Genomic DNA, 14,241 nt, shown 5'->3' with positions numbered 1-14,241 from the left:
AGATGTTAAGAACATGTCACAAAACAAATGAGGAGAATTGACATTCATTCATCCAATAATCTCCCCCCTAGCATGATCCTCGTAAATTTTTAACTTTAGATCTTTGGATTTGATACCACTTGTTGGAATCATGATTTCCATTACAACAAAACTTGCAGGTGTTAGTAAATGGATTCATCACTATAGTTAATGGATCGTCAAGAGGTTATTAGGCACATGTCGTGAAACACACAATGAGTGTTAACTTTCATTTATCCAACATGAGGCTCATATTATAAGTTATGGAAATTCAAAAAGGAGGAATTATGGGAAAGGAAAATAATACTGAAAGGACACCAACACAGAATAGAGGTGCTAATATAGGGTATCCATGTACAAGAAATATTTACCACAAGTTTTGATGTGTAAAAAGTGATAGGGAAATATCATAACCTAATGAGTTCCGGTGAAGAATATGGAAATGAAGGTCAATGATGCAACAAATATGGAAGTGAGAGACCTAACCCTATATTCTAGGTTCAAGATAAATAAACCTAATATTCAGTGTATCTCGCAATAAAAACACCACCCTATCTTATAAAAACCATATAGAAATACTAGATCCATAGTTAAGTCACATAATGAAATAAATAAAACATGGATTAGGTAAAAACATGAACACATATTTTGGATTTTTTGGCATATATGAGGTAAAAAAAAATTCTCATATCACATGTTAAACCAAAACTAATATACATATGTACAAGGCACAACATAATCTAACAGGTCATGTCAACTTGTTCCCATACCGAGCATACGAAAAAATTATCATATATGAAATCGCAGGATGTTGTGGGTACATTATGGCATACCATGATGGGTCCATGACATAAAGAGTTGAATTTATTGATTCCTAAAGGTTGATGATGCTGAGGAAATCTTAGAACCATATCGTTATTAGGGATGACCCAATGACTTAAAAGGTGAGCCGTCTCATGAGCTAGTACAATTCCTTGACAAGGACTATCAAGATATTAAAGGGTACAAGCCACTCATATATGGGAGGATTTAGGTTAGAAAATTTATTGGTAGGTTCAATATCAGAATGAAAATACTCGACTCAATCCAAGGGTGGAACTTCGATGATGTCCTAGAAAATACCCCCTAAATCGATTCAAGATTTATTTTTACAAGCACTACCTCTTCTTGTTTAGAAGAATAAAGGCATAAAAAGGCATAGTATAATTAGGATTAGAAAGAGGATCCATGAAATCAAATATGATTTTTATATAAGGATTGTCGTCATCGAGGAAGTCATGTGGAATAGGTGAACTGAAGGTCCACGTGGGAAATGTATCCTGATCAGATTCCACATCTGGATGTAGTTTCTAATGAGCATCATGAGGTGTTGATGGGATGATCAAAGATACAATCTCTTCTGCTAAAGGTAGCATATGCTCACCATGACAAGTCTACATCTAAAGGAGAAGGTACAACCAAAGGTTAAGAGACTGATAAGGTCCATTGGTGATGAAAGAGATCATGTTTATAGGATCAATAGAAGATAAAGGTGCATCAAGCAGGGGTAAAGGAAATAAATATATAAGTGATGAAATCTTAAATAGTATTGCATCAAAATTCTCATAATACATAGTGCTATCTCCAATAAATGGGATATGATTTCTTGTAGTAATATATTTGGTTGAAGGAACACAATAATCTAACTCATCAATCATGAAAATATTTCTTTCATGAGGAAATGAAAGCACATGGAAAAAAGAAGACATGAGGGTGGCCATAGTGTATAACCAGTTACAGCCAAGGAGAATATTATAATATAAGGGAGAATCAACAAATTTAACATCTATAGTTGTGTTTTCCCACCTAGCTCGATGTAAAACGAAGGGAGAATAACTTGAGGCACAATGGTATGGCCATCAAAGGCTTGCAAGGTAGTAATTGAATTGAAAAGTGTTAGGGAACAAATAGGTTTCCGACATGACACAAACATAACACAACAGTAGAAACCCTTCACCCACAATAATGTGGAAAATATGACATTTGAAAACATGCACCAAGATCTACAAAACAACCTAATGAGAGAAATAAAGTCAAATAGAAAACCCAACAACCTTTTCGTTAGAGAAAGTTTTCCTTAGAGAAATATTTAAAGGTCTTAGGTAACATCTCCCATCACATAAATCTTATGTTTGGATAACATAAGCATCACATCTTCTAATTTCTTAAAATTTCTAGGCTTCAGATGATGTCATAGTGACATCATAGTATTCATATGGACACTTTTAGATCTTATACACCTTTCAAACTTTTGAGCATTGCCAATCTCACATAAAGGCTTCATGCACAAAATGGGACTACCAAAAGTGATAAACGAGGAGTAGCTTAATATGCATAGATACATCTCATGTCTCTCTAGAGAAATTGAATTAATGGGACTCATGATTCATTGGAATTTGAATCCTATTGGTATTCTAAAGAATTATATTAGAGTTTGATGATAGTTATCTTGTAGTGTTTGGACATGAGTTAAAAGGACCAATTTCACAAGGTGAGCCTAACCTTTAATCATGTGTTAGGTTCTTAAACTATATTGAATGGAAACTTCAATATGAAGCATGAAGCTACAAAAATTTCAAGGCCCAAAATGAGGTCAATCTTGAAGTGGTCTACGTCAAGAGTTTATATTTGATAGGCTTTAGAAAGAACTATGAGGACTTTAAAGGGCATGTGGACACAATAAAAATTAGCATTTTCTATTAATGTGAAGGATTCATGAGGAATATAAGTAAAACAAGCATGGATGGGTTGGGAATCATAGTTGGCACTATGGCTTAACTTTGTATATGGTATGGCATATGATTTTTCTAGATTTGAATTTTACTAAATCAATGAATTTGGTTGACATGGATCCATGTGGTAGAGTCAAGTTCATCAATAGTAATTGATCTCATCCAATATTGAAAATAGATAGTAGGAGGTACCTTTAGAGTCAATTCCCTTGAGGCATGCTATTAAATGTGGTCCTCTAATATTATTTAAAATAAACCACGTAGAGATGTACTATAGAATTAAAGTATCAACCTCAAATCCATAAAATCTTATACCCATTTTGACACATAACCATTTCTAAAAATGTTACTCAAATTCTATCTCTATGGCTATAGAGTTATTTTTTCTCATGACTAAGGATCTAATAACTTGTAATAAAGCACAAGTGGGAGACCATTTTATCTATTAATATTACTAAAGTACATAAACAATTAGTTGCATAAATGGATCAAGATGAGGACCATGATGAATTTCATTGCACTTGTAGTAGTAACTTAAAGCCGAAAGGATTCAAGAATATCCAATATGATTGCTTAATAATCTCATAGGTATTTGCCAAATTAATGGGAGATGCCTATTTATATCTACTTGGTAATGACACACCTCACTTTTAAAGTATAAATATCTCCAATAATCACTTCTTTCCAATAATAATTTTCACTCTTTATTTCTTTTTCAATACTCACAAGGGACACCATTGTGATTCATGTGAGCTAAATTATATAGTCCTGAGAGGTTTCCTGTTTATTTGTATGGTCATATGTTCAAGGTTTGGTATTATATTACAATGAATATCAACCTCTCTTCTCTTACACCTTTTGTCTTTCATTTTCAATAGTGATAGATTATAACATGAGTTTTAGTTTCTGGCTCACTAAAAAATGAGTGAAACCATACATAAGTAATCTAGGAGATGATTAAAATGAATAAGAGTGCTCTTTCATGTTTGTTTGTACTTCCCACGTATTATTTGAAAGGGAGAGAAAAGGGATAATGCTATGTTCAAGCTTCCAACCCTATATAGAGAGATGGTTCCCTCAAGTGTTTAGGAAGTGTATTCAAACACGTGTCACTATTACATGACTATTTATGTTAGTGAGACATGATCTCAAGAGTGGATGGAGGTTCTTGTAATTTAGAGAATATTTAATGATTTACTAATTCTCACTAAAAGTACAAAATCAAATACAACCTATACTAATCAACCACTCATAATTATTGTAATACATACATGATGCAAGTGTATATTCCTATCAAATATTCAAGATATTTCATGTCAATTAGTAAGCAAGAATAAGTTGTTATTAAGTATGATGAATCTTATTCCTACCACATTTTACCTTTTATTCCTTGAAAAATTTGGACTTGTTGTTTTTAAATCCATACCTTGATGTAGCAAACAAAGACTAAAGAAATCTTACATCCAAATATAAAGTACAAAATGAATGACATATGCATCAATCAATTACATCTTGGTATGAATAAAACCCATAGAGAAGAATGAGTCTAAATTAGGTTATCATTAATAAAATTTCAAGAAAATAACTTTAAGAGTATTTTTCTGCATTTTAATAATACCATCATTTCTCCCTAATATTCTTGGTGAAATAATCAATGATATAAAACAATTCCTATAAAATTGACAACATCAACATGTTGAAATATTCAATGAATATAAAATTCATTAATTACATGAATTCCCTCGATGAGTAGTTATAAGGATTCATGGAATTCATCTTTTCATCAACTTTATTTCTGCAAATTTTCAACTATTTAGATATTTTGGAGAAATTTTTCTTCCCATTGCATTTGACATGATATTTATCTATTCAATGAAATTAATATCATATGAAGAATTAAGACTAAGAGATAAGGATTTTGAAATACAGTCACTTTATTTTCCTTTACATAATTATTTTGCGTTATCATTTATTCTATTTTCACTTTTTTTGGTAAGTTATATACTATAATCTTATTCCTTACACTCATTATTTTGTGATATATTTTCATATCTACAAGTTTTAGTAGTGTTGAGTCACACACTTTTCCCTGGGACTCAATGTTAAAAGAGAAACTCTTGCCATCTTTATTTTTTGTTGTTTCATCTCATGGATCATTAAAGTGACGCTATATTTTTATTGGAACAAAATATAATTTAACCTTAGTAAAGGGGGCCGTTGTCTGGGATGAGAGAAATTATTTAGTGTGCTTAACTAAGGAGAATAAATTCTTCTTTAAATTAATATTGGTTGTTTAAGTGGAAGTGTGCCCCACTTGGCATGTTGATACTCTATATATTCGTATTATGTTTTCTATTTTTTAATGGGATAAGTATTTTACTATTTCATATTATTATTAAATATTGCTCAGGGAAATGAATTAAATTTAAATCGCTTTATTGATTACTATGGATGAACAAAAATTCACACTATTAATATAAGAATGAAATTCACATAAATTTATCAATTTACGAACATCTATGAACATCCATAGCATATGTTATTTACATCTATCCACAACAAATATTAAAATATGGTTTAGTTTTGCAACATGGAAAAGAAATGAACTAAAAACCATTTATTATACTGTTGCTCTAACATGTCATGGAACTCTCATCTTTATCCAAAGAGCAAGGCCCTTCCTTGTTGCATTCAAAGGAGACCTTCATGGCCTCATCAGTTCATTAAACATAATATGGATTCATGGCCTCATCAGTTCATTAAACATAATATGGAATGCATAATTGGTATAGTATTATTATTTCAAAGTGAATAACTAAAACTATTTTCCACTCATTTTGTATATGATATGCTTTATTTTTTTGAGAAGTTATACACACAAATTACCTTAAATTCTAAAGGAAAATTAGGATCAAACTAAATTTGTTGTTAATAAATCCAGTTAGTTTTATTTATAAAAAAATAAATAAATCAAATTAGTTGATAAGCAATCTTTGAATGAGCTAAAACCATCTCCCACTTATTTAAGAGCTGGTCAAGATTTTTTTCATTCACGTTACAATTTGGAAAGAATTATGTAGCATAAAAAAAAATGCATTATAAATTCTATAATATGTGCAATTTTTTTTTGGAAAACCTTATAATTACTCCCTGATTGTAGTCTATTACTACAATGTACAAGTTCTTACTTTATGTCCTATCTAAAAAATCATAATTACAATAAATAGCTATATAATGTAATTTTTAATATGATTACATTTTTATCTTTAAGATGGGTAAGAAATGCCCATTTGTTGGTTATATTATATCTTTCAATTGGATATGTTGTTGGTCTCTTCAATAATACAAATCCCATGCATGCCTATTAGGGTAGTTCCTAGTGGATTGGATTCATTTAGAAGAATGGTAGAAATCTATGGCTATGAATCTCTTGATTATTAAGGTGTACTTATATCAACAAAAATTCCACTATAGGTATTAAATTTGGTGATTAATTAGATTTCCATTTATGGTTCTCAATCTATAGGAACCCATTTCTCTACATTCAAGGTATTGTTGAAAATTGTTAAGAGAAATTAACTAAGAGAGAGAAATTTACTAGCAACAAAAATCACAGTTAAATATAATTGTTATCCTAGAAAACCCTAATATAGGGTAAAAACCAACTAACAAAATATTTTATTGGTGTCCCTTGGAAAAACCCGACCAATATAACCATGTACATCCCTAGAACATTACAATTAACTATTTCCAACACTTTTAAAGGCTCCATTACATGCAGCCCATAAGAACAAAACAATGTGAAATTAAAGCAATGTGCCCAAAACCACCATATTCTAACCAACGAACTTTGAATCTTTCACCAAATCAAGTTTTGCCTAAAAAAATCGTTAAAACTTGATTTGGGGTTTCCCTTGACCAAATTCAGCCAAATTGGTCAAGTGAGCCATCACTTCTCACCACTAGGCCCTATCCCCATCAATGTTTTTAACTATGGTATTTGGTAATTTGGCACACCCCTTATCACTTAGGTCTAACTCTAGACTTTAATGGTAATTTCTCAAGAATATGCATGCCTTAGTTAGTATTACAATTGTATTCCCATTTACAAGCAATTAACAAATATTTTGACCCCATTATAATTTTTTTTGAATTATTGTTGTTATCCCAATTTACTTATGTTGTCATCTTCTTGATTTGTCACACCTGATGATTTCCTCACTCATGTAAAACAACATTATTTGTATCTATGATAAATAATCTCATTGAAACATTTTTTCAAATGTTTTGTGTCCATCCTTGGCCTCAATTACTTGGTAATATGCTTCCTTTGGTGTTGCCACCACTATAATAACATCATCCACCAGGAAGGATAGAACCTTCATTTTCTAGCCTCTTGAAAAATATTTATCATCCACTACTACACAAATTCACAAAATTATTCTCTTCATAACTTTAGCAATCATAGACCCTCAATGCACTCACTATGTAGGTGCATCTCCTACTTATGAATTGTCCAACACCAACCATTTTCGAATTATTATCCTCACAACGTACATAGAACCACTCTCTTTGGAGAGTCTAGGTTAATCTATATATAATATCATGGTAAAAAAAATATTCTGTTAGTCCCTTAGCCAAAACCTGACCAAGCCAGCTAAGTGATCCTCTATTTTTCATATCCCTAGCACATTACAATCAAGTATTAACAATCCTTTTAAAAGCTTCATTACGTGCAATCCATGGGAAAATAACCATGGGAAACAAAAATCATGTTCCCAAAACCACCATTGTTTGACCAAGAAACATTGACTCTTTTAGATAACAAGCATTCAAATTTAATATATTCCATATAAACCCTACAATTTTTTATCTAGAGTATGTTAATAGTCACATGAGGCAAATATTCTAACTTTATGCCTTTAGTGGCACATTATAGTAATTTCCATCATTTTGTGAAATCATATTTCTAAAAACATTCTATTGAATTCTATTAAAAGGCAATAGTAAAAATAATTTCTATCATAGAATGATCATGTTGGGTCCTTCAATTTTGTGAAATTTTTTACTGAATATAGCTACGAATAGGTAGAGTTTCTGTTGCAATGATGGCGGGAAATCGTGTGCCAATTAGGCTATGGGCGTGGAATTTTCCCTAGGAGGGGCTCTTCCATAGGTTAATATGGTTGGAAAGTAGAAGAATAAAATAAGAAAGTGGTAAGCAAAGGACCAAGTGATTATGATGGAACTTGTCTAATTTGTAAAAGAAGGATCGAATAGTTAAAGTTGAAGAGATCAGGTGAATGTACACCAATCAGGTATAGATCTTTTCAAGGTGGTTAGGGTTGACTACATCAAGTAAGCACATACAAGTTAAATGGGCCAAAGGCTATATATAGACATGGAAGGACCTTGGCATCAATTACTTGGGTCTCTATAACCAATTTTTTTGCCAAAAAATGGTTTCATTATTGGGATGCAAAGATTAATCTAGGTTCTTAGATAATGGTGAATATGATCATCAAGATCAGTGTTCAAGAATGGTGGGAAGAGAATTTTGATTGGGTCCTTGATGAGATCTTATTTGCCAAGTATACTTGTGATCAATATGAGATTTTTTGGTGTCAATTCCCTAAATAATTGCGTCGTTGGTTAAGCAGGTTGCAAGATTCCCTGGGTGTTGGAAGTGTTGGGAAAATATTTAAGACTTGGACCACAACTAATTTAGCTACTTTACATCATCTAAATCATGAACTCACAAGGGCTATCAATTTTTAGGTTCAAGCAAAGTTAGAAGGGTATATCATTGAGTTTGTTGTATAGAATTTCTAGTCATTTTCCAAACCAAAAGTAATATTTAAAAATGGGTTAAGAGGATGGTTGATGAAGGATATCCCTGTTTTCATTAAAGTTATTATGGTAGAAGAAATATTTCCACCATTTCCTTAATCTGATATGGAAATTCAAAACCATTGTATTGGGGGTAGGGTCTTTGTGGGAGATGTTTAACATTCGTGGAAGTTGAGAGAGAGTTGTGATGGATAGGGAGGGGTTGTAGAAAGTACAAGACTTTGTAGTGATCAGAAGAGCATGCATATTTTATGAGTGGAGGGAACACAAGTTATGTGAGTCTAGGAGAAGGAAAAGAGTGTTGTAGTAGATAGGAGAGGTGTTTAGTAGTCCATAGTTGTGGAGAGGAGAGATGAACAGTCCGAGGTTTCAAAATGAAGTAGTAGGAGAAGGAAAATACTCTCGTACAAGAGGAAAAGATGGAGGAGATGGGTTAGGAGATCATATTAGGATTAGTGAAGCCCATTAGGAACCAAATGGAACCTGCATGCAAGAAACACCATGATATAGGATTATTATGTTTGACCCTAATACTCTTGTTGATGATGAGATGAAATTTGTTATGAGAATATTTTTTATCACATGGTTGGATCTCTCCTTTCCCTTCCCCTTATATGTTATCAAAACCTTGTAAGCTTCATTTCCAGGTTAGTCAAGGCTTTGAAATTCCATAGTGTTTATAAGGTGTATGTAGCTAGTAGTTATGGTAGTAGTAGTAAATCACATTTATCAAATTATTAACAACCTAGTTTGAAACGATTCATCTTAGTTCTACCTAGTCATACTTCAATGGTTAGGAATGTAGCTAGATCATTTACTAAATATCCTGAATTTTTAGGTCGAGGAGATGAGGATGCAGAAAAACATTGGTACGTGTGTAAAGCTATCTGGAGATCTAGACAGACTCTAGAAGAATCTAAACTGAAGAAATTCCAAACTACATTGAGACATAGAGCTCTTTAGTGGTTTTTTAAATGGTTGGAGATAACTCAAAATCTGACTCTAGATATGGTTAAGAAAAAAATCATCAAGGGTGTTAAATTTCCTCAGTTCGAGTAGTAGGGATTGGAGGAGTTGTAGGAAATTAAGTAGTGAGAAGGATAAACTGCAGGTGAGTGTATTTAATAGTTCACATATGGTGTTTGGAAGCTAACTTATTTGATTTTCATCCACGCCACCATAAATACTACTTCGTAAAGGCATTGTTACCAATGACCAGGATCCCTTTAATGTAACAAAAAATTGATAATATGCATGATGAATTGGAGCAAGCCATGAATATTGAAGTAGTGGCGTGATACCCTAATGACTTCATAATAAGTTCTAGTTCTAGTGGTCCTACTATAATTGGCCTACAACATCAAATTGTTGATTTAACTGAAAGACTTTAAAGACGTGAATGTTCCCAACACTACAACAAAATAGGTGATTCGTGCCATATTTAGCACCAGATTTTAGTGCATTTATTTTACAGTTGGGATGAGTAGACTAGCACTAAATCTGGCTCTATTGTATAATTTTTAAAGCATCTTATGTTGTGCCAGATTTTGCATCCTTTTTTCCACTAGATTTTGCATCCCTTTTTGCATCAAATTTTGCACCTAGTTTTTTGCCATGTTTTGCATCTAATTTTTCACCACTTTTTGCATCTAATTTTGCACCATGTTTTATGAAAATTTTTCCTTCCAATTTTGCATCAGGTTTTGTATCTAGTTTGATGACAAGTTTTTCTTCTAGTTTTGCACCTTTTTTTGCATCGAATTTAGCGCCATATTTTAGTGGATGTTTTTTACAATTGGGATGAGCAGCCTGGTGCTAAGTTTGGCTCTATTATAAATTTTTTAAAGCGTCCTATTTTGCGCCTAATTTTGTAGCCTTTTTCACACTAGATTTTGCATCCTTTTTTACACTAGATTATACATCACTTTTTATGTCAAATTTTGCTCCAATATTTGCTTCTAATTTTATGACAAGTTTTGCTTCTAGATTTGTGCCATTTTTTGCATCTTTTTTTCATTATTTTTTCTTCTTATTTTGTCTCATTCTTTTCTTCCATTTTTCCACCATCATTTATATCAAGTTTACACTGTCTTTTGCATCGAATTTAATGCCTTTTTTTGCATCCATTTTGTGTCGGTTTTTGCATCTAGTCTTACACTAATTTTTTCTTATAGTTTTTTACCTATTATTGAATCTAGTTTTGCAACAAATTGGATGCCTATATTTGCACCAGATGTTGAATTTAATTTAACACCAAATTTTGCATCCATTTTTGTGCCCATTTTCACATCTTTTTTTGGACCATTTTTTACGTCTACTTTTACGTTTGATTTGTATCCCTTTTTTGCATCTAATTTTGCATCATATTTTACATCATTTGTTGCATCCAATTTTTCATCTTTTTTAACACCATTTCTTGAATCCAATTTAACATCCTTTCGAGCATCCAAATTTGCATCTAGATTTGCATCCTATGTTAATCCATGTGTTGTGTCCACCTGTGCATCCCATTTTGTGTCTAATGTTACATTCAATTTTGAAACATGTTTTTCATCCACTTTTTCATTTTTTATTGTACCACTGTTTACATCCAACATTGCATCTCAATTTTCATCCATTACCTATGAATATCAGGGCACGATGGAATCAAACCACCAACCACTTGCTTATAAAGAAGGTGATGTTCCATTGAGCTAGCACCATTCAAATAATTATAACTTGAAACTTTATAAATTCTAAATACTAAAACTTTAATTAAATTATAAAAATTTGTAAAGTCTTGTAGATTTCATTGACTCATTTGGCACAATGCATTGTCCAGTAGATGCATAACATAAGTGTTTTAGAACAAGGAAACAAATTTCACATGGTTGATACACTCAACCACCTAAAAAAATATCATTAAATACGATTGTTTAAACTTGAGACTAACCAAAGTATAAACCCAATGTCCCCATGTTTTATGGCTCCTCTAATACAATTGGAGATGAAAGAAATCATTGAAGAACTTAAAAATTGTATAAAGTTATAGTAAAATTTGACAAAAATAGGCATTATCACTCTTATGATGATTAAAAATCAAAATCATGTAGAGTAGGAAATTCAAAAAAGATACTGGACATGATGGAGCCAACACAAAATCCAATGTATAGTTCTTGTATGGGCTCCATGGATATACATAACTCTAAATTGTAATTCTTCCAAATCCCCCAAAAATAATATCAAAATTCAATGATATATAAAGAAAGAACCAAGACACCAGAGGGCCTTAAGGAACTAAGACACAAGGGATGCTGAAAGCACAGGGCTAGAGAGTGTTCCCAACAACCCATTTCCCTTGAAGACTGTGATAATTAGCACAAGGCCACACTGGCCCGCCTTTATATTTGAAGATGTGGGTTCTTTTTTTCTCTCGCTGGTATTAATATAGTGGGCAGGGGCCAAGTTATCTCGATTAATGTTTTGTCTTGTTTAATTGGCACATAAATATTTTCAATTTTAAACATGATATTGCTCAATCTTCTAGACTTGAAAAAACATTATCGGGAAGCAACATGATGGTTTCTCGACTGAGTGGGAAGAGATGTTAGAAGGAAGATTAATGGGAACTTTGAACTATTTTTTCAATGACATTAAAGAAAAATAGTTACTATAGTTTCATAAAATAATATAACATTTTGTTAATTATCAGATATTGGGAAATTTCCTCCAACTTTGTGCATATATTGTCTTCACTACTCTAGCCTTTCTTCACTCCTAATCTTAGCTGTTGCTATCCCTCTTTCCTTGTTTCTTCATTTTGTGAAGAAGAATAGCCCATAGTCCATAGCCATTGTGTGTATGTCTACCTTGCTCAAGTGCTTTTGCCAATGGACATTGTGGCTCTGTGATCTCTAAGTAGTGATAGAAGATAATGTTTCATGTTTTGGTGTAGGTTGCTGGAGAATTAACAAATGCTCTCACTTGGTTTTATAGAATGTTATGAATATTTATAATGCATAAGTTGTGTATTGATTTATTCTAGTTGTAGGCATGGTTTTTGGTGTTGTGCCTATTTTGCTGAAGCTACATTGTGCATTGTTGTGGGTGTTTGTTGCGGTAGTCTTGAGATCTGTTTCTATTGAGGGGAATTTTGATGAATGTAATTATGATGTGTTGGGACATATAGATATATCTGATGAACTGTTTTAATCTTAATCCTGATAGATAGAAGTTAAGCTTAGATTTCTCATATTTCCTACAGGTAGATCTGGTCATTTGGGTTTTCTTTTGTTGTAGTGAACTACATTAGTCCTCTAAGATATTAGTTTTGAGTACGGCTTCTCATATGCTTGATTTGAGATGAGACATTTTGTCTTCATATATTTGTATTTGATTCACATTGAGATTGATTCCCAACTTTCAATTAGCTTGCTACATTATTATTTCAGTGACTGTCGCCTCCTCATCCATTGCATGTTATCCTATCAGAAATAACTCACTTTAGGGTTCTCACAAAGGGGCCTTCTTTGATGTGGGTCCATCTAGTTTATTTCATTTGAGTTTCTCTAGGGATTCATATTTGTATGTTTTGAGTTTGGCACTCTAAATTGGAGCTGCAACAACTAGTCATGACTATGGTGCAACATTGAGCAAGAGTGTCATGTTTTACGAGGCTCAGAGATCTGGAAAGATTCCTAGCAATCAGAGAGTCACCTAGAGGGATGATTTTGGTTTGCGTGATGGATGGTCCAATGGGACAGATCTAGTAGGATGGGATACTCCAATGTTTGTGACAATGTTAAATTTGGTCTCTGAATGGCATTCATAGTCACCATGCTCTCATGGAGTGTTATTGAATATGGCAAGCAATTGGCTAGTAGTGGTGAGTTGGGTCATTCGATGGAGGATTTTAAATGGGGGAATGATTATTTCCTCAAGGCACATAGAAATCCTTATGTACTTTATGGAGAGGTGGGTGATGGTGACTCAGACAATTATTGTTGGAAAATGCCAAAAGACATGACCACATCTTGCTAGGCATATAGAATTGATGCAAATAATCCTAGCTCAGACCTCGTGGGAGAAATAGTAGCTGAAATCATGGTTGCTTCACTTGTTTTCAGGAACTCTGATCCTGCATACTCCAATGAGCTTCTCAATCATGTTAATAAGATTTTCACATTTTCTGACAAGTATAGAGGCAAATATGACAACAACATTATTATTGCACAAAAGTATAATGCCCCCAAGAGCGGATATGCATATGCCACTTCTTTAGGTGGAATGGGATGGAAAATAACTAAATTTAGTTGGGATTTCATGTATGTTGGAGTTCAGGTCCTGGCCTCAAAGTCCCTCTTGCAAGGCATAGGTGGGTAGAGTAATTTTATTCTCTATAACTATTAGGAAAAAAGAGAGCTTTTCATGTGTACATGCTTATAGAAAGGAAATACAGAAAACTCTAGGTGGCTAATGTTTTGGCAGAAATAGAACAACATCTAGTTTGTCTCCTCATAGTTTACTCTGATTACCTCAATTTTTCTCACAAGAACCTTGAGTTCTTGGGTGAAGCTATGAAAAACTTAGAGCCTTTGTACTTTGTTCAATCTCAGATAGATTA

The 14,241-nt window shown here is 32.7% G+C and overlaps 1 pseudogene; it reads left to right on the top strand.

Moving 5' to 3' along the window:
- The window catches only part of LOC149241664 (endoglucanase 19 pseudogene), a 59,776-nt pseudogene extending 45,776 nt beyond the window's left edge, over positions 1–14,000 (top strand).
- The last annotated feature ends 241 nt before the right edge of the window (positions 14,001–14,241 follow it).

Source organism: Pinus tabuliformis, chromosome 8, assembly GCF_031772625.1.
Source record: "Pinus tabuliformis cultivar Carrire ecotype Pingquan chromosome 8, CPIR1, whole genome shotgun sequence".
NCBI classification, from domain to species: domain Eukaryota; kingdom Viridiplantae; phylum Streptophyta; class Pinopsida; order Pinales; family Pinaceae; genus Pinus; species Pinus tabuliformis.
This window is presented reverse-complemented; position numbering and strand designations above follow the sequence as displayed.